The following is a 26,888-nucleotide window of genomic DNA, read 5'->3' as shown; positions in this document are numbered from 1 at the left end:
GGCTTTAAAATGGAAATTTTCTGAACTCTCAATAGCCTATAACTGGATCTATCACTTCCTATCCATTCCAACTAGTCAAAACTTACACATTCAGTGAGAATGTCCAACAGAAGGCAAGGAACCAACAACTTCTAGGAAACTGTGGGTGCTATTTATTCAGCTTTGAATGTTACCTTGTTTCAACCACCTTGCCTTTGCACTTACAGTGGTACCTCAGGTTAAGAATTTAATTCGTTCTGGAGATCCATTCTTAACCTGAAACTGTTTTTAACCTGAGGAACCACTTTAGCTAATGGGGCCTCCTGCTGCCACCGCACTGCCGGAGCACGATTTCTGTTCTCATCCTGGAGCAAAGTTTTTAACCCGAGGTACTATTTCTGGGTTAGCGGAGTCTGTAACCTGAAGCGTCTGTAACCTGAAGCATCTGTAACCCGAGGTACCACTGTACTTTCAAGATGGCCACAAGGAATTGAAAGTTGAAAGCAGCCACAGGCTCCCAAAATCTAAGCCCAACCTTCTTTCCCCACCTGAAGTTGTTCCTGTCCCAGGAGCAACCACAGGCTAGTTCATCATCAGCAATCTTATTTATTCCACAGCACAGAACAGAGCAGCAAAGCAATTGCCTTTCTTTAATGAAATTGGTCTGCTTACCTGTGGTTGAGGACAACCACAAATTGTTTTCTTCTTATTGCTGTAGCGTCTAAAATTATGCATTTTACCAAACAAATAAGACGGTGGCTAATATGCTGGGAGCTGGTTTCTGTTTCAATTTATGACAATTTCTGGGCTTTGAAATGTGAGCTGCGCCACTTGCGAGGCTGGTGGGCGAACTCTGCAAGCAAAAAGGAAATGTTTTCTGCTTACAGCTTGTTTGCTTATCTATTATCATTTTTATTACCCAGAGCACTTTGCATTTTACAAAAGTTGCACATGGGGCAAAGTCCTCTGCTGTTCTTGGAATCCCATCTAAGTTGCTATGAAATGAAGAAATGACAATGGTCAGGAAAAGGGGCTAGCTTGACAACTTTGACCAAAACTCAAAAAAGACAACCCTACTTTAAATCAGAACAAGTGGAGGTGGTGAATGTCCTGTGTGAGGGTCTAGAGGCAGTTGGAGGATGGATGGTGGTTAATGGATTGAGGTTGAATCCTGACAAGACAGGAGTACAGTGGTACCTCAGGTTACAGACGTTTCAGGTTACAGACTCTGCTAACCCAGAAATAGTACCCGGGTTAAGAGCTTTGCTTCAGGATGAGAACAGAAATCACGCGGCAGTGGTGCAGCGGCGGCAGGAGGCCCCATTAGCTAAAGTGGTGCTTCAGGTTAAGAACAGTTTCAGGTTAAGAACAGACCCCCAGAATGAATTCTTAACCCGAGGTACCACTGTACTGTTTTATGGGGACAGGGGACCTGCGGTTGTGGGGGGCTCCCTGGTCCTGAATGCAGTAAAAACAACAAGGTAAAAGACCACTGGAAAGTTAAGTCCAGTCAAAGGCGACTATGGGGTTGTGGCGCTCATCTTGCTTTCAGGCCAAGGGAGCTGGTGTTTGTCCAGAGCTTTCTGAGTCATGACTAAACAGTTTCTGGTGCAACAGAACACTGTGATGGAAACCAGAGTGCACAGAAATGCTGTTTACCTTCCTGCCACAGCGGTACCTATTTATCTACTTGCACTGGTGTGCTTTCGAACTGCTAGGCTGGCAGGAGCAGGGACAGAGCAACGGGTGCTCAAACAGGGATTCAAAATGCCAACCTTCTGATCGGCAAGCTCAAGACACGGGATGTGGGTGGCGCTGTGATCTAAACCACTGAGCCTGAATGCGTAACTGCTATAACAGTGTTGCTATTATTTGTAGGCCTGATTCACAAATGTGGGCACATAATTTCCTTTCCACAGTTGATTACTAGACGTTTAACATTACCGGGCTGTTGAATGCATGAACTGATTCTGTTGCAAGACGTGTCTAAGCAGCTATCACCAAGACATCAACATTGCACACGTGAATATCCCTTATTCAATGTCACATGAGACGCGTGGGCAAAGTGTCGCAATTTAATTACTAACGTTCGAGCCACATAATAAATGATCCTGATGTTATCTTACTGAATGCTCATTTGAAACACACGCCACATGGTGCAGCTACAGGCACTCCCTGGAACAAGGGCTGCTAATGTGTAAGGCCTTTGCAACCGGGTTAATAGATATTTGCAATAGTAGTGAGCAACTTAGCAGGCTTAATTAAAGAAAGGACTTTTGTTTCACTGTTAGGAACTCATTTCCTCCTGGGTCAGGATTTGGTGCTTTTTCAGCTATCACTCAACCCTCCGCTGTACTTAATAGTCTCCGTTTGGGAAAACATATTAAATGTTACTGAAAGAAAATTACTTGAAGGGGAGACAAAAAAAACCCACCACCCAGTTTCCCGTATACACATTTATATACATCTATGTACGCAATACATTGTTCATTTATCTGTATCTATCTATTAATCTAGTTTTATGTCTCTCTCTTTCCCAACCCACTCTCCAAGGAGTGGAAAATTCAGGGAAGCCCTAAAAAGACTAGTTTCTCCTCCTTTTCAGAAGGAAGCATGGTACTTTCATAACCGGCTTATTTATAAATGCTGAGGTTGAGGAAGGCTTAATGGGTGCAGCAGTTCTGGGATGCTTGGAGAATTTGCACGGCATAAAATCCTTGGTGAATATGATGAATCCACCACCATAAGGAATGATTAATGGATTGGACTGAGCTTTTCTGCAAGTTTATACACTGATTCAGACTGAAGACGTGGTTTCTCAAACTCTGCAGTAGAAAAAGGCATACACAGTATAAAAGCGTAAGAACACTAGACTTAATTATGCACAGACTTCCTGGTCTTCTGATCCAGAGCTGGTGTGGACATTACATTTGCCATGGGGTTTAGCATTCTTGCGGTGGTTTTCCCATTTCCTAAGCATTTTGCCTGCTAAAATTTATCGCATACTCCAGGGAACATCATGCTTTCTGCCAGCAAATGATATTGACAATGGAGAGGACAGGGACTTGTTACATTATGACCTCCGACTCACAGTGAGTTATAATATATTGGGGGGTGGGAAATTTGCTCTGAAGTCCCAGAGTGACTGTGAATAGAGAAGAAATTTGATTCAATTCCTACTTTCTGAAATAATATAAAAACTTGAAACAAAGCCATTTTGGGGAAACTTTTTGCTTCTCTGAATTTTGCAATACAGCTTTCTAGCCAAGCAACACGTACAAAACCTCAAACACTAAAGTATGCATAAAATTGCATATATTAGTGAAAATGGCATACAAAAATGTATCATGTTAAGGGAAACCGTGTGACAAAAATGTTGTCATTAGGAGAAATTTGCACTCAAATGCTAATGAATTTTCAAGATGACTTAAAAAAAAAGATATGGAAATGTGCAGAACTCAACTTACATTGGAAAAACAAGAAACTGAAATTGACAGATCCATTCACTCCCAGATTCAACCCAGAACAGCAGAGAGAGATTAGATATCTGCATGGGGTAATTTTGCAATCAGGTATCAACAGTGCCATCTGAACATGCCTCCTATCACTGATGCTATGTAACTTCAGAAAACGGAAGAAGGGTAAAGAGTGCTAATACAACAATAAGTTGCTCACTAATTGAAGTGAGTCTGCACATGCCATCAGCTAATTAGCTGACTAATTAATGTAGCGATCACAGATTGACAATATAGGCAATATTTCTAAAGTATTTAAGTAAGCCAGCAGAGCCCATCAGCTAAATAAGACTAGGATTTTATGGCTTGCTTGGGGAAATCAGCTTAAAACCACATTGTTCTAATCAGGCAATGTGCACTCACATGAAACAGCTTGGATTCTATAGGGAGGGGGTGGGGGACTTTTTCAGAAGAGGTGGAGAAATTTAGCACATCCCAAGCTACTTAGCAGTCAGCTCCCATGGAAGGTGGTCCATTAAGGGCAAATGGACCACCAGCTTCAGTCTGCTCTCAGCCACCCCCCCTACCTGCCTGCCTGCCTGCCTGCCTTCCAATTTACAAACAGTTCAGGAGATGGCACTGCCTGTCAGCTGCCTCCTTCTCCTCTTCACTCTCAAGGTTGCCCTTGTAGAACTCAGCAGGAAAGAGGATGAAGGCAAAACTAGAATTAGCTGGCTGTGCCCATCATTTCCTCTGGTTTGCTTTCCCTGCCCTCCACCCCACCAGCCACAGCGGGCACTAGGCACTGGTTAACTTCAAAAGCAAGTGCTAGCTACACAATCAGGAGCAATAATAATAATAATAATAATAATAATAATAATAATAATAATAATAATAATAATTTGTTATTTATACCCTGCTCACCCCTGGCTGGGCTTCCCCAGCCACTCAGGGTGGCTTCCAACAAAATACTAAAATACAGTAATCCATCAAACATTAAAAGCTTCCCTAAACAGGGCTGCCTTCAGATGTCTTCTAAATATCAGGTAGTTGTTTATCTCTTTGACATCTGGTGGGAGGGCGTTCCACAGGGTGGGCGCCACTACCGAGAAGGCCCTCTGCCTGGTTCCCTGTAATTTGGCTTCTCGCAGTGAGGGAACTGCCAGAAGGCCCTCGGCACTGGACCTCAGTGTCTGGGTACAACGATGGGAGTGGAGACGCTCCTTCCGTTGCCAACCTCTCCATCCCTCAATCCATATGTTCATCTGATGTTGAGGACCCCTCAGATAAAAAGCTTGCCATGTTACTCTTGCCCCAGATGCAACCCCATGTGATTCAGAACTGTGCATAATTTCACCACAGAAGACAGTAGGAGAAACTGGTGAAAGGCAAACTGCAGCAGAATAGAAACAGCGCTGCATGTGAGTGTGCCGTTTGCCCTTCTAGGTTTGTGACATCATACTGGGTCATAAGGAAAGGGTTCACTAAGTCTAAATTGATTAACCAATAGGAATCCAAGGGGAGGGGTTAGAGTTAGAGTTGTTAAGAAGTCAGTCTGGAGTCAGAGAAGTCTGTGGGTTGGGCTAGTTTGATGTGAGAGAGTAAGAGAATCTGTTAAGAGGAGTCAGTTAAACAGTTGGGATAATCAGTTAGAAGGTATTAGGAAGGTATAGGCCAGTAAAGAAACTAAGGTTAAGAAACTGACAAGAAAAATTATCTGAAACCATAAACTTAGAATCATAGAATCATAGAGTTGGAAGAGACCACAAGGGCCATCGAGTCCAACCCCCTGCCAAGCAGGAAACACCATCAGAGCACTCCTGACATATGGTTGTCAAGCCTCTGCTTAAAGACCTCCAAAGAAGGAGACTCCACCACACTCCTTGGCAGCAAATTCCACTGTCGAACAGCTCTTACTGTCAGGAAGTTCTTCCTAATGTTTAGGTGGAATCTTTTTTCTTGTAGTTTGGAACTTGTTAATGCTTATAAAATAAACTTGTTTATTTGGTTTAATGTTAACAACTGTCTGGACTCAGTGTGTACCCGAGAGTAACGGGTTGGTGGCAGCGGGGAAGCGGTCACAGTGGTGGCACAGGGATCAATAGACCGTCAAACATCCAGGGACCCCGTGTGATCGCCACAGTGAGAAATCCAGGACAGAATGGAGAACAAAGCTTTCTTACCTCCCTAGTTGCAGTTTGAAATGGTGTGTGAATGCACCTTATGAGTCTAATCTAAATTCCTTTAGAATAAGCTGACTGCTCTGCAGCATTTGGAGGAGAAATGAATTAGTTCAGGGCAATTGTCTATGGTAATATTATCTCAGATCAAAATGCACAACGCAGGAGAAAAGTATTGTCTGGTCTACAGGTGAGAGGACCACACAACTTGCCACTTATGGTTACTTCCACCTCCATGATCCTACCAGCTTTCCCAGCATGGTTCCCATTGCTTCCATGGGTGCTTCATTGAGTAGCCATTTCTCAAGCATGACTTCCAATTTAAAATATACACCCAACAGTGCAGAAAGCAGGAGGATATGATATGACATGGGGACACTGGAAGAAATGGTCTCTTTCCCCACAGATTACGACTATCCTTACAACCCACTGTCACAGTTAGCCTACAGCTTCTCGTTATGTCTGAAAGATGCCTGAACAAGTTTAAAGCCAACAGCCATTCGTAACATTTCCAGCTCTCGAAGCACGATTCTTTCAGAAGGCACCGGGGAAAGTCAAGGAGAATAAACCAGAGCGAGCTAGAAGCCGTGGAGAACACTGACAATGTCAAAGTGGAGCCTAAAAATAGAATGTTCTTCTACTCCAGACGCAAGAAAATACATACCAAGGGAATTTTAAGCGTGGCAAGAGCAAGGATACGCTCAGGTAAAGGGGAAACAGAGCACATGTTCTTGCCTAACTAATCACGCTGTAATAGTGATTAGATAATAGCCATTTTCACAGGCGTTTGGGGTGTATGTACAATTAATCTGGGGAGAGGGAGAAAGAGAATGGGATTGTGCTTTCAGCCCCCAACCTCAACCTTTGTTCCTTTGTGAACAGATTCTCTATGTGTACAAATTGTACATGCACAGGTTCCCTTACTTTCTCTCCCCACAAGTAGGGCGGAGAATTTTATGAAGCTACAGAGCTAGCATCACCTGCTTTACCCTGAATGCAAGTTTGAGCCACACAATCCAGTGTGGTGTAGTGGTTAAGAGCGGTAGACTCATAATCTGGTGAACTGGGTTCGCTTCCCCGCTCCTCCACATGCAGCTGCTGGGTGACCTTGGACCAGTCACACTTCTTTGAAGTCTCTCAGCCTCACTCACCTCACAGAGTGTTTGTTATGGGGGAGGAAGGGAAAGGGGAATGTTAGCCGCTTTGAGACTCCTTCGGGTAGTGATAAAGTGGGATATCAAATCCAAACTCCTTTTCTCTTCCTCTTCTTCTTTAGTCCAAAGGAGGAAAACCCACAACTCCCCAGATGTTGTTGACTCCAACTCCCATAAGCCCCAGCCACCGAGACCAATGGTAAGGGATGGTGGGAATTGTATTCCAACAACTGGAGGGACACATGTTCCCAACCCTGCTTTTAGCCCAATAAAATTTATTGCCAGGGTAATGTACAAAAAAATGATAAAAAATAAAAATAAAAATAAAAACAGCTTAAAAGCCATTAAGGCTGCAAGCCTGTATGCTTGTATGTGGAGCTTAATGGGCTTACTCCTGAGTTGGCATGAATAGGCTAGCACTGTATACAACAAAAGCCACTAATATCAGCCAATTGGCAACAATATACAATTCACAGAATTCTGTATTAATTTATGTGCATGTTGTGCCTAACCTACTCCTGGGGTCCAGGTCCCTTCGCCCCTCACCCTAAAATATTTGAGGGAGCCAGGAAGGCAATGCTGATAGACATTGCCATTCAAATGTTGTGTGAGTGTTGCATAACAGCAACAACAACAACAACAACAACAACAACAACCATTTTATTATTTATACCGCACCCATCTGCCTGGGTTTCCATAGCCCCATTTGATTGATAGGGCAGGGCAGGGCTACCTGGGTTGCCCCAATATTTTGTTCAAGTTGGTACCCCTGGTTTTGTTTATTCTTTGCGCGGCTGGTAATCTCTGGTGCTTGTAGTGTTTGAGGAAATGTGGCGATACATTGCTCTGAATTTGACATGGATGAGACAGGATTTAATTTGCTCACATGCTGAGAAACAAATATGTTTGCTTTTTGCCCATCCATGAGAAGAAAGGGGCTATAGTTGGCTGAATTATTTCTCAAAATAATTGCTCATTTTTAATTATTATGCAGCACCTTCTAGCACAGAGCACAATTCCAGCGTTAAAATCATAAGGGCGTGCTCCGAGGGGCATAAAGTGAAAATTAAACTGGTTGGTAGTAAGAGAAAAAAAGTCGCTGAAGCATGAAAGCAATTACAATTGTTTTTTTAGTTGCTATTAACACTACATAAAATGATATTAACTTATTTTCACCTCTAATTATGGAAAGAAGGCCCAACACATACTGACACCTGACAGTACTCCCATATCTATCATAGTAAGGTCTGCCATTATTCCAAGAATAATACAGGAAGAAGAGGAAAGTAGAAGATGTCGCCAAATTCATTTGTAAAGCCTAACAACCAATAGCCTTTGCATAGCTTATGCCTCTTCAAACACCCAAAACCTCAAACACCCCTCCTGATTATGATGCTATCCTCTTTTGAAATATTTTGCTTTAACCAGAAGGTTGGTGCCTCGAACTCTACAATTCCATGATTCTGTGAAAAAGAAGGATGAGGAGGAAGAGAGAGAAAATTCCAGGAAAAAAAGGCTGGTTGAGATCCCAGCAGCAGACTACTACCTCTGAAGATGGTTCAGAAACTTCGGCTGCTGCAGATTTTGGCAGCCGGGTTATTCACCAGGTCAAGACGGTTTGAGCAGATAATGCCAATCCTGACCCGACTTGCACTGACCGCAATACCTCAAGGACCACCTCTCCCCTTAGGAACCAACCCAGACCTGGCGATCATCATCTGAGGTCCTTTTCTTCATGTGCCTCTTCCATGTGAGGTCCGGACGGTGACAACATAAGAACAGGGCTTTTCTGTGGTAGCTCTCTGTTTGGGGAATGCTCTCCCTAGGGAGGCAAATTTTAATAATAATAATAATAATAATAATAATAATAATAATAATAATACAGTGAATGCTCGGGTTGTGAACGTGATCCATGCGGGATGTACGTTCGCAACCTGCAGCGTTCGCAACCTGCAGCAGCGCATCTGTGCATGCATGGGTTGCGATTCGGTGCTTCTGCGCATGCACAAAGCGCAATTTAGCGCTTCTGCACATGCATGACCTCTGTAACCAGGAAGTAACCTGTTCCGGTATTTCCGGGTTTTGGAGCGTCTGTAACCTGAAAAAAAGCAACCTGAAGCATCTGTAACCCGAGGTATGACTATACCGGTCAAAAACTATATGGGGGATGAATCTGGCACTTGCCAAGGTCTTCTGACAAATACCTTGCATTTTCTTGCAAGTGTTGCAGAAGGAGAGAATTATGAAATGCACCCTCAGCCTAGTCAGTTGAGATCAGGGGTAAGCAACCTAAGGCCCATGGGCCACAAGCGCCCCATGGGGGTCGTTTAATTGGCCCACAAGCCACCCCCGAACCGAGTCACCCACTTGGCGAGTCCCCACACGCTGCGCTAAATCGGCGTGGTGACTTGCTTCCATGGTGCTGGAAGTCATGTCTGCGCATGCTCAGATGCCGAAAATTGCATCTGCACAGACACAGACACCAAAAATCATGGCTGCGCACACTATCTGGCCCACAGAGGGAGCTCCGCTGGAGTGAACCGGCCCAGGTGAGGTAAACCTTCCCGACCCCTGGTTGAGATGGTTCAATTTGGAATTCTACTTTTGTGGTAAGCAAGGATTCAATAGAAGCCTCTTTCTTTCTGAGCCTCTAGTTATGCAATTGGCAAAGTAGAGGATAGGTCTATGGAAGCATTATGCAATCAACTATTCAAGTTGTCAAGTATACTCTTGAAGTATACTCTCAAAGCTTTTACCCAATTTTGACGAAGCAGAACAAGATTCAGTGCTACTTCCAGAAAAACGATATGCCTCGTGGAAAACTGTACTCCAAAATAGCCTTCTGATATGGGAAAGGCACTCAGATAAAGGGTGACAAAAATACAGGGCTCAATTTGGATTGTTTGCTCCCTACCAAAGTTTCGAAGGCATTTACCTGGGGTTTAAATCAATATGACGCAGGAAATGTCTGATGAGATCTCCTGACATTCATGTTTTCACTTTCCAGCAGCTGTAGGGGGCTCTGATTTTTATCAGAGCAGCAGTGTGCACTGTGTGCAATTTAGTCCTTTTCCCCATGCTGTTTTCTCAATCTAAATCACTCCTCTCTCCAAGCTGTTGCTAGCACCCATAAGGAATTTCTGTGTGTGTGTGTATGTGTAAACAGGTACAGATGTTCATGCTATCCTGTGTGGCTGGAGCCTTTATCAAAGCATTTCCCAGTTGCAGTTGTTGATCCAATAGGAAGGAAGGATGTTGTTGCTGTTTAGTCATTTAGTCGTGTCCGACTCTTCACAACCCCATGGACCAGAGCATGCCAGGCACATCTGTCTTCCACTGCCTCCTACAGTTTGGTCAAACTCATGCTGTTAGCTTCAAGAACACTATCCAACCATCTCGTTCTCTGTCGTCCCCTTCTCCTTGTGCCCTCCATCTTTCCCCAAATCAGGGTCTTTTCCAGGGAGTCTTCTCTTCTCATGAGGTGGTCAAAGTATTGGAATCTCAGCTTCAGGATCTGTCCTTCCAGTGAGTACTCAGGGCTGATTTCCTTCAGAATGGAGAGGTTTGATCTTCTTGCATTCCATGGGACTCTCAAGAGTCTCCTCCAGCACCATAATTCAAAAAGCATCAATTCTTCGGCGACCAGCCTTCTTTATGGTCCAGTTCTCACTTCCATACATCACTACTGGGAAAACCATAGCTTTAACTGTTGGCAAGGTGATGTCTCTGCTTTTTAAGATGCTGTCTAGGTTTGTCGTTGCTTTTCTCCCAAGAAGCAGGCGTCTTTTAATTTCGTGGCTGCTGTCACCATCTGCAGAGATCAGTCTACATCCCAATTCCAAAGAAGGGCAGTGCCAAAGAATGCTCCAACTACCACACAATTGCACTCATTTCACACACTAGCAAGGTTATGCTTAAAATTCTACAAGGAAGGCTCAAGCAGTATGTGGACTGAGAACTCCCAGAAGTGCAAGCTGGATTTAGAAGGAAGGATGACAGAAAAAGAATTTGTCAACAGCAGACCTTTAGTTTTTGGCCAGGTTGTCTTGCCACTTAAAATAACGCTATCTAAATCACTATACATCCCCAATTTTCTCTATGTAATACTCAGCTTGCAGGACACAGAAGCAGGCTCAGTCTGAAACAGCTTTGCCAAATCTTCCTTTCAGTGATACTTATGTTCAGCGAAAGGTCAGATGGATTTTTAAATTCTAATATTCATTCGCACCACAGAACTTTTAAACAGCAATGGCCAGCAAATGACCAACATTTTGTTGATACTAAGAATTAGATTTAAGTGTTAGACTAGGGCCAGTTGTGAGATAATAGATATGTGCAAGGATGGGCAAATAGGTCAATTCCAGTTTCTTATTTTTCCAATTTACGTTCGGTTGGACACGTTTCCTCATCAGTTTACTTTTCTTTTTTAAAGTCCTCGTGAAAATTCATCAGCATTCTCCCAATATACACATTTGCATTGCAATTTTGTTGAATACACACATTTTTTGAAAGCATTTCTCCTTAATACAATGCATTTTAATGCACCCTTTCTCCTAATACACATATTTTGCACTTGGAGAACAGCATTGGGAAATTCAGAGAAGTGGGCATTTGAAAAGACAGCTGAGTTTCCATTCACCTCTTGTTTCAGGAAGTGCAAATTAGCCAGACTGAAGTGCTTCCCCATCTCTAAATATGAATAAGGATGAGCAGCTTAGGCTACTCCCCTCAGTGCTATAAGTTTCTTCTGCTGTGTGTGACTGTGTGGTTTAACTAGGACAATTTCCAACATCAGTTTCAGAACTGGGGCATGCAGTTTACTGCAGCTTTCCATTTGTATCTGCCCACCACATCCCAGCTCTCTGTCTTTTGCAGTAAAACACTGCAAAAAAGCAATTGTACACATAATTACTGTGTTTTACTGATGGGAATATGCACCTGTGCACATGCATAAAAGACCGTGCAAAAGGAATATTGCTACAGCTATACAACATCAATTTCAGAACTGGGGCATGCATTTTGCTGCAGCTTTCCATTTGTATCCGCCCAGCCCAGCTCTCAGTCTTTTGCAGTAAAACACTGCAAAAAAGCAATTGTAAGCAGAGACATCACCTTGCCAACAAAGGTCCGTATAGTTAAAGCTATGGTTTTCCCAGTAGTGATGTATGGAAGTGAGAGCTGGACCATAAAGAAGGCTGGTCGCCGAAGAATTGATGCTTTTTGAATTATGGTGCTGGAGGAGACTCTTGAGAGTCCCATGGAATGCAAGAAGATCAAACCTCTCCATTCTGAAGGAAATCAGCCCTGAGTGCTCACTGGAAGGACAGATCCTGAGGCTGAGGCTCCAATACTTTGGCCACCTCATGAGGAGAGAAAACTCCCTGGAAAAGACCCTGATGTTGGGAAAGATGGAGGGCACAAGGAGAAGGGGATGACAGAGGATGAGATGGTTGGACAGTGTTCTCGAAGCTACCAGCATGAGTTTGACCAAACTGTGGGAGGCAGTGGAAGACAGGAGTGCCTGGCATGCTCTGGTCCATGGGGTCACGAAGAGTCGGACATGACTAAACGACTAAACAACAACACCACACATAATTACTGTGCTTTACTGATGGGAACATGCACCTGTGCACATGCATAAAAGATGGTGCAAAATGAATATTGCTATAAGTATATAAGCAGAGCAACATCACTCTCCCCCATCCCTACCTGTAAATACGTTTTTTAAATATGTACCAGGGCACATGCCCAGTGTAAAACACCACGCCTGACTAATGCCCCTGATGCACACATGTTCATTATAAAACACTGCAGGAAAGGCAATATAGAAGCAATAGCACACTTGAATATTTCTTGCAATTTTCTATGATGTATCAGCATTGCCAAAGGAAGAAAAAGACAGGTATCTACAGAAGGAATTGAAAGCTGTGGCAAAACTGTGCAGGTAGACCAACTCTGTACATCAGTTGAAAGGTTCCTAATGCATCATATGCTCTTTTAGGGCAGGAGGAGATCAGATGATTTGCAAAAGCAGTCTAGGGAGACATTCAGACCAGGACAATTTCAGGAGCATCCTTAGGTATCACCATGAGCTTCTGTGAACACCTACTCGAACTTTCAGCATCACCATGACATCTTAGTATGCCCTTAAGCAAGAAACCATCTTGCAACCTCAGCGTAGACACACGATTCACAAAATGGGAATACAGTGGTGCCCCGCAAGACGAATGCCTCACACGACGAAAAACCCACTAGACGAAAGGGTTTTCCGTTTTTCGAGGTGCTTCGCAAGACGAATTTCCCTATGGGCTTGCTTCGCAAGACGAAAACGTCTTGCGAGTCTTGCAAGTTTTTTCGCTCCCCCCCCCTTTTCTAAGCCGCTAAGCCGCTAATAGGGGTGCTTCGCAAGAAGAAAAAAACGCTAGATGAAGAGACTCGCGGAACGGATTATTTTCATCTTGCGAGGCACCACTGTAACCAAAAAATGGTCCACTCTACAAGGTCCATGAAGGGATTTTAGAATTAATATACAGTCCGTTCCAAAACCAAAGTGTTCCAAAACCAAGGCGCGCTTTCCCATAGAAAGTAATGCAAAATGGAATAATCTGTTCCAGACTTTTAAAAACAATCCCTAAAGCAGCAATTTAACTTGAATTTTACTATCTAACGAGAATAAACAATGTACTACAGTCACACAGTCCATCAGTCAGTAGCTGAACTGGGTTCCACACAGACACAAAAACAAAACACAAAGAGCCACAAAAACAAAAACACAAAATAAATAGCAAAAAGAGACAGACCTCAGCATAACACTCAAAACGGAAGTGTGGCACTCAAATTGGAAGCGTAATACTCAAAACAGAAGTGTGGCACTTAAATTGGAAGCGTAACACTCAAAATGGAGCACTTTCAGCTTTCGAAAGTAGTTTGTGAACCGGAACACTTACAGTACTTCTGGGTTTGCAGTGTTTGGGTTCCAAGTTGTTTGAGTACCAAGACATTTGAGAACCAAGGTACCATTGTATGTAAAACTGGGTGATTAGGATTTATTCATGCTTACCAAGCTCTATAAACCCCTGCACAAATTATCCATTAAATATGATTTTCTGAAATTTTTTGGCTTGAGATGCAACTAATAAGCAGTTGAATGTGGTACATATCCATAGGCTGCAACGAAGGCAGGGAAGCCAGGAGGAACTTAAAATGCATTAATAGAGGAATCTGAATTTGCTCCACCAAATCAGGATAACAATTGTTATATTAGGTTATGACACACAGCTGTTCTCAGCTTTCTTGTCGTCAGGGCAGACAAAGCGACTCTTTGGGTAATTACATCATCCTTTTCCACTGAGGCAAAATCCACATGCTTTAAATTGATACGATATCCCAGCTAGAATTGGGGGCAATATTTTGCCCTTTGTGTCTGTGTTAAAAAATGATCGCAGGAAAGGTAGCAGTTCAGGTCCTCTCCTGATGCATATTCACAAACACGCAGTCTGCCTCCCATCCCCATCTCTCCAAGACCCTTTGGTCCTGCATTTATCATTGCCTGGTTGTGCTGACATGCACAGGAAAATTCAGACCTGAGATCTATTCTTAACTACCACTGCAGCTGGAGCTGAATCTCATCCTTGACAAGTGGATCAGAGCCATTCATCTTTTGCTCCATATGCTGTGAAAAATGGCACACAGCTCCTGAGCATTGACGTAAGCTTGAACGACGCCCTCTCCTCTCACCCCCAAGCTCCCAACCCACGAGCTGGCACTGTTAAAGACCCTCCCAATACAGTGGTACCTTGGTCCCCGAATGGCTTAGCTGTTGAACAAATTGGCTCCCCAATGCCGCAAACCCAGAAGCGCCGTATTTTTCGCCCCATAAGACGCACCTGACCATAAGACGCACCTACTTTTTGGAGTAGGAAAGGGGGAAAGCCCCATTTTTGGGGGATCAGCTCACAGTTGTGCAGCTTCTTTTGCAAAGGGGAAAAGCCCCGTTTTTTTTAGGATCAGCTCAAAGTTGTTGAGCTTACTTTGCAAAGGGAAAAAAATCCTGTTTTTATGGGGTTCAACTCACAGTTCTGCAGTTTCTTTCGGAAAAGAAAGGGAGCCATTTCTACCAGTTTCCAGACAGATAATCAGCCAGTCACATGTTGCTGGGGAAACAAACAACCTCCGTCTACAGAACATTGCACAATGGAGGCCTGGGCAAGGGGTTGGGGCCGGAAAGGGAGCCAGCGACCACACATTCACTCCATAGGACGCACAGACATTTCCCCTTACTTTTTAGGAGGAAAAAAATGTGTCTTATGGAGTGAAAAATATGGAAGTGGCTTACACGGCTTCCGATCTGAGTGCAGGAAGCTCCTGCAGCTAATCGGAAGCTGCGCTTTGGTTTTTGAATGGTTTTGGGAGTCGGACGGACTCCCAGAACGGATTAAGTTTGAAAACCAAGGTACCACTGTACTTAAATAGCCTGCGGGATGCTAAAGGGCTATTTGTGTATGGTCCTTGCACAGTACAGAAGTTCCAGATTTCCTGAGCCAGAACTTGGGTTTGCTTATTTATTTACAGGTGGGGTTGGAACTCTACTGTCCAGCCAACGCTTGAATCCAGCCTATGGAAAATTTGCAAGTAAAGCATTCTATTACTTACAAATGTGTGGCCTTTTTCTATGCTATGGGAAGTGGGAAACTTTGGAAGGAGCTTTTAATGGAACTTGCTTGGAGGGGTATATTTTAGAGGTCTAACAGCCTATATTTCCATGCTTTGCTTTGCAGCATGATTTGTCATGTTAAACCTCTGCTGGGGTTCTCTCACCAAAGAGTACTTGCCGCAGACTTGGATCTTCAGATCAAAGAATAATTCCCCCCTCCCCAGGTTTCCCATTTAAGATAATTATGTGTACTCATCATGAGCACTCATTCAGGAAAGCCACTTCTGCCTAAGGAGGAGGTGTGGTTGCAGTCTTCACACCGCCTCCAAGTGTACGGCAGGTGGAGGCCAGCCCAGCGCGATTGGGGGATTCCCAGCTGCGTCACCCCCTAGCTGGCCAATTGGCTGGCTCGGGGGCGTGGCCTGCCCTACATAGACAGGAAGCAGCCGGGGATCTCCCTCTTTGCTGCCCGCATTGGTATTGTTCTGTAGGTGGAAGAGGGGAGGTAGCACCATCACCTGCCCCACATATTGAAGGGTAGTCCGTTAAAGGATTCTGGGGGGCGTGGCCCTGTCCGAAGCCTGGGAAGGTGAGGGCCTAGGGCGGTGACCCCGGGGGAGTTCCTAGTTGATGTGCATCAGCAGGACTCCCCTTACTGGTGGTTAACCCTTCCCGGACTTCAAGTGGATGGGCTGGAGTAGGATATAGTTGGTTAGGTCCAATGCCTAAGCCAATACCACTCATCACCTGTAACCAGTAAAGTTGTGGCCTTATTTAGCCCATTAACCTTAATAATTGTGTCATGTGTCATTATTTACACCTGGGGGGTGGGGTCGGGAACTCGCCAAGCTAGTACTCTGTATTTTAAAGTGGAAACTGCCACTTTCTCCATGAGTGCCTTTCAGGACTGTTGCTTCGTTCATCGAGGTGGGTTAACTTCATTTCTCTTAGGACAAAAGCAGCCAGGTTGGGCTCTGATTTTGTTGACTGATTGGTTGGCTGATAAGCCACTTCTTGAGTAGAGTTCCTAAAGCAGCTCCCAGCCTACTATAATTACATTATACAGATACCGTAATTACATTATGCATTATTAAAATTTGAAACAATCAAATTACAGGCCACTGGGGATTTGAATGTCTTCCAGGGAACTGTGTGATACCTTTTAAAAAATGAGGCAAATCTCAGTCCCTGCTGTCTTTCTAAGACACAGGGAAGATAAAGATGCCAACTACTGCATCTGAAGCAGATTTTCACATCCACACACCCCAAAATCCCTCTAAATGTAAGTCATTCAAAATGGATTTTCTGTTGCAAGGAAAACTCTTGCAACACATTTCAATGCTATCAGCTGCAACCATTAGTGGCAAATATGGTAAAGAATTAAAATCATATTTTTGGCACTCATTTCTTATCATAAACACCTGCAAAATAGTTAAGCTTCCAGTGTTTCAAATTAAAACCAAGCCCTTGAGTGTTCTGCAGATCCTAAGAGTTTTCGCACCCTGAAAGAAGGCTGTGAGGTCTAAACAGATCTGACAACTACAGGGATCATTAATCAGATGACACAAAACAACAACCTTTCTCTACACAATATCAGTAGAAGTGAGAGCTGTCATTTAATGGCATATCTAATGCAAACTGCTTTAAAAAAAGCTATCTCAACAGAATGTTAACTGTTACATGTACACTGTGGCTTCAACATCTGGATAAACAGACTGCAACTACAGAGGTGTGGTTTGCATAACAAAAGCTTTCTCAGAATTGCAGTTGGATTTATAAGCTTTTACAAACTCTGAATTTCAGTATTCTAACATGCCCATTTCCATTTACTTTGTTTGGTCATTTAGTCGGGTCCGACTCTTCGTGATCCCATGGACCAGAGCACACCAGGCACTCCTGCCTTCCACTGCCTCCCGCAGTTTGGTCAAACTCATGTTAGTAGCTTCGAGAACACTATCCAACCATCTCGTCCTCTGTCATACCCTTCTCCTTGTGCCCTCAGTCTTTCCCAACATCAGGGTCTTTTCCAGGGAGTCTTCTCTTCTCATGAGGTGGCCAAAGTATTGGAGCCTCAGCTTCAGGATCTGTCCTTCCAGTGAGCACTCAGGGCTGATTTCCTTCAGAATGGATATGTTTGATCTTCTTGCAGTCCATGGGACTCTCAAGAGTCTCCCCCAGCACCATAATTCAAAAGCATCAATTCTTCAGCGATCAGCCTTCTTTATGTTCCAGGTCTCACTTCCATACATCACTACTGGGAAAACCATAGCTTTAACTATACGGACCTTTGTCGGCCAGGTGATGTCTCTGCTTTTTAAGATGCTGTCTAGGTTTCCATTTACTTAATCTCCACTAAATTAAAGATCTTTTTTAGAAAGAAGCAGGGAGTCACAGCACTGACGTCTCACTGTCAAACAGCAAAGCTGTTTGATGACACCACCCAACCCCCATCCTCCTCTCTAACATTCCTTAATGTCACACACACACACACAACATTAACGGACTTTAGAGAAATTGAGATTCATCAGAGTTGACCACATTTGCACGTCGCAATACACCAGCATGCCTGTCCTGCTTTACTGTGTTAGTGAAAAGAACACAAAAATATGCATTACATTTGTGGAAATCGTTTGCAAAAATGTGTATATTTGTCAAAATTGCATAAAGAAAAATGTGTATATTAGGAGGCACTCACACTAAAATGCTGGTGAACCTTCACGGTATTTTTTTTAAAAAGCATAATCACAAATTGCTGCAGCAATGTGGAAAACTGAATGTAAGAGTGTAAAAATCAGAAATGTAAAGAACCAAAACTGACCAGTACATCAAATCTAACCAAGAAGTGCTAGCTTACTGTAATTTGAGAATCTGGGCTCCTGGTTTGTTGTTCTGAAGCAAGCCAAGCTTATAAACCAGCCTTTGAAGTTTATTTATTTATTGAAAACAACCTCTGAAGTTGGTTCGGAAACTTCAGCTGATGCAAAATTCAGTGGCCAGGCTGCTCACATGGAGAAGGTGGTTAGAGTATTTAATGCCAATCCTGGCTCAACGGCACTGGCTGCCATTTGGTTTCCGGGTCCATTTCAAAGTGCCAGATTTGATGTATAAAGACTTAAATGGCTCAGGACCACAGTACTTCAAGGACCACCTCTCCGCATATGAGCTGACCCAAACCCTGTAACAATAATCTGTGGCTGTTCTTCATATGTCTCCTCCTGAGAAATCTGGAAGGTGACAACATGAGAATGGACATTTTCTGCTGTGACTCCCCACTTGCAGAATACTCTCCCCAGGGGGGCTCGCTTGACACGTTTGTTATATCGTTAATATGGGGTGTATTTTTGTGTTTTTATATTGTAACCTCTCTGTGAGCCTTGGATGAAGGCTAGTATATAAATAAATAAATTTTAATAAATGTTTTTACTCCCTCTCTTCAGCCTCCCAAAAGACTCCCATAGCAGGTAACAAATGCCAATGACAACAGACCCTCCAAGTGTCCTTATTTTCCAGGGACAGTCCTGGATTTACAGAAGCCATCCCAGTTTCTGATTTGATCCCGGAATGTCCCGCTTTTCCTTAGGACATCCCTACTTTCCCCGGAGAAATGTTGGAGGGTATGTGATAAGACAGTCCCTGTCCTCAGGCTTATCTAAAAGAAATGACACAAATGGAAATGAGATTGGGAGGGAGGTGGAAACTATCACACTTGGGCTCTGAGAAAATGAAGAGGAGAGAAATGGAGAAATGAGAGTAACAATGGATAATAAGTGTGAACAAATGCAGTAAGGTAAAAGAACTAGGTTTCAGTTAATGTGGCTACCTCTATTCTTCCAGGTATGGTTCAAGATGCCGGATTTGCATTAAAATGGCTTGTTCTCAGGGACCACGTTTTTCATTACGCTCCGCTGCCACCCCTAAATCAAGCATCCTTTTGATTTTTACCAGATTGTACTGCCACGAGCTCAAACAAGAGGCACAGATAGAGGCTAGAGGCTTTATTGATGGCCACACCACCTCTCTCTTCAGTGGAGACTTTCATCGACCACTGAAGCCAATTCGTTTCTGGAAGCTCTACAAGATGTTCATTTGGACTAGCTTGTAATAGCCAAGGATGAGCAGATATGGGAGAATCAGTTGGTTTCTTAAATGGAAAACAATTTCCTCAATTCCTAGAATGGGGTGAGATATTGTTGTTTAGTCGTTTAGTCGTGTCCGACTCTTCGTGACCCCATGGACCAGAGCACGCCAGGCACTCCTGTCTTCCACTGCCTCCCGCAGTTTGGTCAGACTCATGTTGGTAGCTTCGAGAACACTATCCAACCATCTCGTTCTCTGCCGTCCCCTTCTCCTTGTGTCCTCCATCTTTCCCAACATCAGGGTCTTTTCCAGGGAGTCTTCTCTTCTCATGAGGTGGCCAAAGTATTGGAGCCTCAGCTTCATGATCTGTCCTTTCAGTGAGCACTCAGGGCTGGTTTCCTTCAGAATGGATACGTTTGATCTTCTTGCAGTCCATGGGATTCTCAAGAGTCTCCTCCAGCACCATCATTCAAAAGCATCAATTCTTTGGTGATCAGCCTTCTTTATGGTCCAGCTCTCACTTCCATACATCACTACTGGCGAAACCATAGCTTTAACTATACGGACCTTTGTCAATCTGCCCACAAACTGAGATCCAGCTCTGAGGGCCTTCTGGGGGTTCCCTCACTGTGAGAAGTGAAGTTAAAGGGAACCAGGCAGAGGGCCTTCTTGGTAGTGGCACCCACCCTATGGTTCCAGACCAACCGGAACCAGAGTTTTAGTAATGCTTTACTTGGAAGTGACTCCAATTGAGCTCAGTGAGGCTTACTCCCAGGTGAATGGGCATAGGATTGCCGGCTCAGTCACTTGTTCCTCCTAGCAATCTATTAGATACAAATAGTATTAGATACAAATAGGCTGCTCAACAGCATCAGTATGTGCCTTATTTTAATCCTGTTGCTTTCTCCTCTTCTCCCTCCTCTCCCCAATCAACACAAATATAGTTATGAAAACCAGTTAAAGCCCTGTTTACATCCACTTGAGGTGCCCAACTAAATTTGGGCTGATGCTGTTGTGGTTCCATCAGCCAGTTTGGCCATTTCCTTGTGGCTCTTTCACCCACCTATCTGCCAATCTACCAAGGTCCAAAGTTCCAGAGCTCTGGAGCAACAGTGAGGCAAGAATGTTTGACCTTACTGTAAACCAGTAGCATGTGAAAAATGATTTTCTTTGCCTTGGCAAAGAAAAAGCATCTTCCTCTTTCTGTCACCTGCAGCAATGTTCCTGATACATCTATATTAGTATATACATAGTACTTATTTCATTATATACAGTGGTATCTCGGTTTTCGAACGAAATCCATTCCGGAAGACCATTCGACTTCCGAAACATTTGAAAACCGAAGCAGTTACTTACGGAAGCATTTACTTACAGAAAACTCAATATGGAAGCCTCATGGCATTGTTCAACTTCCAAAAAGTATTTGAAAACTGAAGCAGTTACTTCCGGGTATTCGGTGTTTGAAAACTGAAACGTTCGATTTCTGAGATGTTTGAAAACCGAGGTACCTCTGCATATATATGTGTGTGTGTGTGTGTGTGTAACTTTGTATTAATGTAACATTTTTGTATGCAACTCTATGTTTTTTGTAATATTTTGTTGAAGTTCTCTGACGTTGCTTCAGTTTTCTGTACACTGCTTAGAGATATTTTAAATATACTAAGCGGTATAGAAAATCAATAATCAATAATCAATACTAGCAGAGGGACTTACGTAAAACATGGCTGGCTCACTGTGCCTGGTCTTGTTACCTTTGGAAGAAATACCTGCCTATCCCAGCTTTCTTTGCAACTGAACGGAGAGTAGCAGCATTTTAGTTCCAAACAGAGAAAGCATCTCCTCATGCAATTGTGATACAGAAAGGTGGAGATGGAGGTGGGTGCTAATTCACAGGCTGGGGAGGCTGTTAAGAATCCAGTGTATTGTGTGTGGAGGGTTGTTAAGCGTATTTCATTTTCCTTGTAAGCTTCCAACCATCGTCATTACAGAGTTGTAACAGTTCTAATGTGAGGGTAGTCTTGGAGAGATTTTGCAGACAGGACTAGGAAAGGATTAACTTTAAAAGTTAGGGTCACCCTGTGTCCTGCTTTTCAGAGGCCTATTTGAAGAGCTGTCACAGAAGAGTCCTCTGTTTGAAATACAGACAAAAGAAAACACTTTCTCATGCAGCACAGGCACATGTGATACGTGGACTAGGGGGACTAGTCTAGTCCCCTAAATGTTCCCGGTAAATTGGTGTGTTAAGTGTGTACCTTTTACTCCAACCCGTTCATATTATATCATGATATTTATCACGCTGAGGGGGCAAATGCTCTCTGTTTGAGAGCTATTCCCAGTTCATTTCCTGCTAAATCCATGGCGTCACAGCGTGCAAATGCATCGGTCCCTGCTCACGACGCTGCTGATGAGTCATCAAAGAGAGCAGCTGGGGCTGAGGAACAAGAAAGCAATAACTTGTCCATCAAGAGAAGTAACTACAGGGGGATTGGTGGCATTTGGTGCATGACGTTTAATGTGTCTCCTTGCGTTCTGAAGACACCGCCACATGGTTCCCCCTGCCCCCGGTGGCTATTAAAAGTGTATATTTTCATGTGTTGAAGCGCTTTCCAAGCACAATTCAAACTGTTGGTGCTGACCTTTAAAGCCCTAAACAGATTCAGGCCTCTACAGTCATACCTCGGGTTAAGTTGCTTCAGGTTAAGCGTTTTCAGGTTGCGCTCCGCGGTGACCCAAAAGTAACGGAATGCATTACTTCCGGGTTTCGCGCTCGCGCATGCGCAAACACTCAAAATGACATCACACGCATGCGCAGAAGTGGCGAATCGCGACCCACGCTTGCACAGTCGCGGGGTGCATTTGCTTCAGGGTGTGAACGGGGCTTCGGAACGGACCCCATTCGCATCCAGAGGTACCACTGTATATCTGAAGGAGTGTTCCACCCTGTCATTTAGCCTGGACACTCAGATCCAGGACTGATAACCTTCTGGGGGTTCCCTCACTGTGAGAAGTGAAGTTATACGGAACCAAGCAGAGGCCATTCTTGGTAGTGGCACCCGCCCTGTGGAATGCTCTCCCATCAGATGTCAAGGAGATAAGTAACTATTCAACTTATAAAAGATATCTGAAGGCAGCCCTGTATAGGGAATGTTTTTTTTTTGTTGTTGTTATTTTTTATGTATGATGGAAGCCACCCAGAGTGGTGACCCAGTCAGATGGGTGGGTTACAGATAATAAAATTAATAATATTATTTATTGCTACATTTAAATCTTCTTGTACATTTTGATAGTATTTGTGAAGAGACATATTTCTGTCCCAAAGCACAGGACTGATTCACTACCCACCACTATGACAATAAGATGTGTATCTGTATCCTCATCAATCACCCCGTCGATATCCTACCATTCATCTAAGGAGCTCAAAATGGTTATTTCATCCTCATAGCAAAACAACTCCATGCAGTGGGTTTAGCAACAAAAGGGCTACTGGTCTGAAGACCTCCCCCGTGATGAGTTCTTATTTTAGTCATGGAAGTTGCTGTGGGTGTGATGAAATATGTCTGCATTGCTTTTTTATTCATTTTAATGAACATGGATAGCAAACTATAGTTGGGAGTTATTGCCCCAATGCAGTTAGTTTACACATCACTTGGGCGAACAGGCGAACTAATGTCAGTGTCGAAGCAATGATTCTTCAACATCAACTTCGTTGGACTGGTCATGTTGCGTGGATGCCTGATTATCGTCTTCCAAAGCAACTATACTCTATTCTGAAGTTCAAAATGGGAAGCGTAATGCTGATGGTCAACAAAAGTGGTTCAAAGACTCTGTCAAGGCAAATCTTTAAAAATGTAGTATAAACACCGACAACTGGGAAACACTGGCCTGCAATCGCTCCAGTTGGAGGACAGCCTTTACCAAAGGTGTCATGGGCTTTGAAGACGCTCAAACTTAGGATGAAATGGAGAAACATGTTACGAGGAAGGCATGCTTGTCAAATCCTCACTATGATCAGCTCCTGCCTGGAAACCTCTGTCTCCACTGTGGAAGGATGCGTGGATCCAGAATTGGCCTCCAATTCTGGACTCACTGTTAAGACTGTGTTCATGGAGGACAATCTTTACTCAGCTACGAGTGATTGCCAAAGAAAAAGAAGGCAGTCGTCTTGAATTACATTCAGATTATTATATACGTTTCAGTTCATATGACAAAAAGGAGCATATGTAGCTACTTCTTTGTCTGCATTGTGTTGTTGTTTTACGCAATGAAACGGCAAAGATTAGAAAGTCACAAAAGAAAATGCACGTTCTTCTGAATTCTAGGCAACCGTTTACAGGTTGCACTAGAGTGCATTGCAATTGCTGGGAAGGTACATCTTGCCTGCTTTTAAAATGGAGCCTTTCACCTTTGAAAGTTAGTCCTTGCTCAGTCACCATCTCACCTCCCCTCTCCCCATGACATCAGGACGCCTGGAGCCCAGCAGCAACCCAGCCTCCTGGTTGCAAGTAGTGTCAAGGTTCAGAAGCAGGTATCCGAGCCCTGTGACGAATGAGTCTCTGTGTTATGTGAGACTGTTTAAACAAACACAGAGATGCTTTCAAATGCAGCCTGAATACCTAAGATCTTTCCCTCTCCCTTCTTCTTCTTCTTCTTCTTCCACTCTCTCTCCTCCTCCCTCCTCCCACCCTCCTTCTCCAAAACAGAAGATTAAGCTCGCCATAAACATGAACCGATGAAAAGAATTCGCATGGAGCTCTGAGTGGTGCCACAGGGAATAGCCGCTGGAGAATTACAAATTGCTTCTGGAGACACTAGTCTCCCTTTACAGCACATTAACATAAAAGTACACATATCTTCTTTCTATAAGGCACTAACTTGTAAATTAACCTTTAATGGAGTATAAATGATGTCCTGAAAGAACTGCTTATGCAGCAATATTTATGATCTAGAAAATTGCAAATATTTACAAGATCATAGGTGTTAATAGTCTGTCAAAAATGTTTGTATATTGTACATACATTAAACCCCCAGTTAAAGGCCACGCTGGGGGGAGGAGACCACCCTCTTTCAAGTCTAATATAGGATTTCATTTGCATGCCATATATGCCAATCTCTATAATTAGACTCTATCTTAAGATATACCAAGACAATTTTAGAGGGAAAGGTAACTTTCTCACCAGAGTCCATTTATTTTACAGCTCAGCGTTGCCTGCCTGTGTGAACTGTCTGCTACATGATATTGTCTGGGGAAAATTAGCCTTCCATAAAAGATCTAAGGTTTGTTCCAGCAAATTGTCCCATGGCCAATGCAGCAATCTCAGTGAAAAGAGAGGAATGTTCAGGCAGTTACAAGCACTGGTTGGAGCCAGTGACTTACTTACTCTAGAGAAGCCCCACTACTGGCGCTCATGCAGATTTCAGACTTCCAGGTTATACTTTTAAGGCCATACAATACCCTGCAAGTAACACATAAAATCTATTTTTAGAAAGCCAAAGAAATAGCATAATCAGGGCCTTTGGAACTCAAAAAACGTATCCCAATAGTTTCCTGCTCTGTTCTGCGATTAGGTGAGATCAGTAAGTAAATTTTTGAATGCTGAATGTGCAAGTGACTATCTAGAGACAATGGGTAAAACTAACACCACTAACTGCTGGATAAATGTTTAATGGTTATTGTATTTGTTTAAAAACCATTTAAAAAAAAAAAGAGTGGAAAACCATTCCTATCACTGTCAATGGTCCTCAGGGCTGAATTTAGGTTTGATGAGGCCATGCAACCAGTCCATGGCACCCTATATATAGAAATGAGCAAACCAGTGACATTTTAGGGAGCAGGCTAGCAGGCAGGGCCCATTACTTACATCATAAGAGCCTACAAAACACTGTTGCTGTATGTAGGTTTTATTTTATTTGTTTTTTATCTTATATTTTGGAAATGTACATCCAGTTTTTCCCTCTTTATTTTTTGGGGGGCCCCAAGAGAGTGGGGCCCTAAGCTATAGCTTGTTTATCCGGCACTGATGGTGCTCTGCAAGGGGATGATGGGTTTGTCCTCATGGGGCCCTCTTCCATTTTGGACATTCTGGGATTCCTTGGTAGAGAAGAGACATAGAATCAAAGAACTGAAGGGCTAGAAAGGAACCCCGGGGGTCATTCCAGTCCAAACTCTTCGAATGCAGGAATATGCAGTTGGTTCATCAGGGGATTGAACATGCAACCTTGGCATTATCAGCACTGCACTCTAACCAACTGGGCTATCCAGAGTCCCATGGAAAGGTTGGTGTTACATATGCCAAGGGGTCCTGTGCTTTTTGGACCTTTTAAGCTCCCGTAGTTTGAATGCAGCAATGATTTGGGAGGTGGGGCTTGATCCAGACATTTTGCATAGCAGTAAAAGGCTACTTACACATCCCCCCCAAAGGACAAAGGGGTACACAGATTTGCATAAAATGTACACCTATAAATTTACATCTATAAGTGCTAATGTATTGGTAAAGTAAAGGTAAAGGGACCCTGATCATTAGGTCCAGTTGTGGCCGACTCTGGGGTTGCAGCACTTTATTGCTTTATTGCTTTATTGGCCGAGGGAGCCGGCATACAGCTTCTGGGTCATGTAGGCAGCATGACTAAGCCGCTTCTGGCGAACCAGAGCAGCACACGGAAACATCGTTTACCTTCCCGCCGGAGCGCTACCTATTTATCTACTTGCCCTGTGACGTGCTTTCGAACTGCTAGGTTGGCAGGAGCAGGGACCGAGCAACGGGAGCTCATCCCGTCGCGGGGATTCGAACCGCTGACCTTCTGATCGGCAAATCCTAGGTTCTGTGGTTTAACCCACAGCGCCACCCGCGTCCCTAGTAATTGCTATATTTAAACAGAAATACATTTCTCACACTGACCAGGTAACATATGTACCTGTTAAATCGATCCAGCTTCAAGGCCAAAACAAAATAAAAAAATTCCTTCCAGTAGCACCTTAAAGACCAACTGAGTTAGTTCTAGGTATGAGCTTTCGTGTGCATGCACACTTCTTCAGATACACAGTGTATCTGAAGAAGTGTGCATGCACACGAAAGCTCATACCTAGAACTAACTCAGTTGGTCTTTAAGGTGCTACTGGAAGGAATTTTTTTATTTTGTTTTGACCATGACAGACCAACACGGCTACCTATCTGTAGCTTCAAGGCCGTCTCTCTTCTCATGGCTATTCATCTTTAATCCACATTTGGGCCAGACAGCCCTTCAATTCAAAGGCCGCCTTCTATAAAGCAACACACCTGGTCACTCTTAGCACCACAGATCCTGAAAGTGATGTCAGAAGCCTGTGTCCCAAGTCTTTCAAGGGCTTAGCAATGACTCTCTAGATTGTACAAGCTCTAATTTCTGAACTGCA

At 43.6% G+C, this 26,888-nt stretch overlaps 1 protein-coding gene across 4 annotated transcripts in view; it reads right to left on the bottom strand.

Annotated features, from left to right (window-relative positions):
- ANKFN1 (ankyrin repeat and fibronectin type III domain containing 1) overlaps positions 1-26,888 on the bottom strand; it is a 281,459-nt gene that overhangs the window by 138,906 nt on the left and 115,665 nt on the right. The window contains exon 2 of one of the 4 annotated variants that reach the window (XM_081849563.1): positions 24,877-24,951. The exons of the other annotated variants lie outside the window; for them this stretch is intronic. The gene's annotated coding sequence lies outside the window, so the exon portion shown is untranslated. The remainder of the gene's footprint in view (positions 1-24,876; positions 24,952-26,888) is intronic. 4 annotated transcript variants of the gene reach the window in all.

Source organism: Podarcis erhardii (assembly GCF_964252035.2).
Source record: "Podarcis erhardii genome assembly, chromosome: 2".
Taxonomy (NCBI): domain Eukaryota; kingdom Metazoa; phylum Chordata; class Lepidosauria; order Squamata; family Lacertidae; genus Podarcis; species Podarcis erhardii.
This window is presented reverse-complemented; position numbering and strand designations above follow the sequence as displayed.